Source organism: Corvus kubaryi, unplaced genomic scaffold (genome assembly GCF_017639235.1).
Source record: "Corvus kubaryi isolate FWS band 111438036 unplaced genomic scaffold, C.kubaryi_AGA036_p1.0 split3-73, whole genome shotgun sequence".
Classification (NCBI taxonomy): Eukaryota; Metazoa; Chordata; class Aves; order Passeriformes; family Corvidae; genus Corvus; species Corvus kubaryi.
The window spans coordinates 1,215,546-1,216,870 of NW_024582091.1; positions in this window are offsets into that span (position 1 = coordinate 1,215,546).

Here is a 1,325-nt window from a genome sequence, read left to right on the forward strand (position 1 = left end):
TATTCCTGGCCTTAACTTTTACCTATGGCCCAATTTTCTTGTTTTCTTTCTTACCTGGAACGTATAGAGCTATGTGAAAGCTATTTTGAGTTAATACCATGAAGAATTGCATTAAAAAGAAATAACTTTGTGGAAATGGAAACATTTTTTGAAAGGAATAGTTTAAAATACTTACTTTGTGATTCAGATTGTATGAAGCCACACAAAGACTTGGATAATCGTGAATCTGTGTTGTTAAACTACAGACAAAGGGAAAATGTAGGGAAAAGGCGTATTAATCAAATGTCAAGTGCCACCATTTTCTAGTAATGCTTTCCTGTAATGATAATGAATTTACTATTTACTGAAAGTATTTTATTACTCACTGTAGAATGAGTTTACTTAAATAGGCAAGGATCACTGCTGGATGACGCATGGATCTTTGAACAGTATTTATCTCGAAGATTTCATTCTTAAAAGTGGTCCAAAGATTTCAGATAATATTTAACAACATTAAATAGTTGTAATTACTTATAATTTATTTAAGAACTTACAATGTACTTAAGAGCATTTATTTTTATTGAAGTGTGACAGATGTTTACATGGATATATTGTAAGGTACACATTTTAAAAATAATTGCACCTCGTAAAGGTTTTCTATTTTATTTTAACGAAGGGGCATGGCCAGGTCTGGTGGTTGGTGTTACTCTCAGGACAAGCATGCTTGAGTGGCACGAGCTTTGGGTGGCTATGTGGTTGGCTTGGTCAGTGCTGGTCTGCAGTGATGCTCGCTGTAAGGACTGTCACGCAAGAAGGATGCAAAAAGCAAAAATGTTCGGCATGAGGTGCCAGCGTCTCTAGATGGCATTTAATTTGAAAACTATTACTGGATTTCGAGTTATAAGTGAGATTAAAATCCAAAATAAAGCCGTGGCCCAGTGTTTACCCTGGCGTCTTCAGGGGCTATTCGTGAGCATGAGGCTGAGTGTGCCCAGTTGTGCACCCCGGGACCGGCTGCCTCCCGGTCCCTGCCACCGGGCAGCTCCGCTCTCCGCCCATTACACCGACGCCTCGCGGGGCTGCCCCCCGCCAGCAGGGCCGCGGGGCGGGCGGCGGGATGTGCTCCCGCCCCGGGGCGGTGCCGTGTGGTGGCAGGAATGCGGCGGGGGCCGGGGCATACGCGCTGCCCGCCCCGCCCCGCCTCGCCCGGCCCGGCCCGACCCGACCCGGCCCGACCCTGCCCGACCCGACCGGCTGGGCCAGCTGGGATGCAACGGGACCTCGCGGGGGCGGGGACCGGGAGCGGCGGCCACGGGCAGGCGCTGACGGCAGCGGCGGCCGCAGCG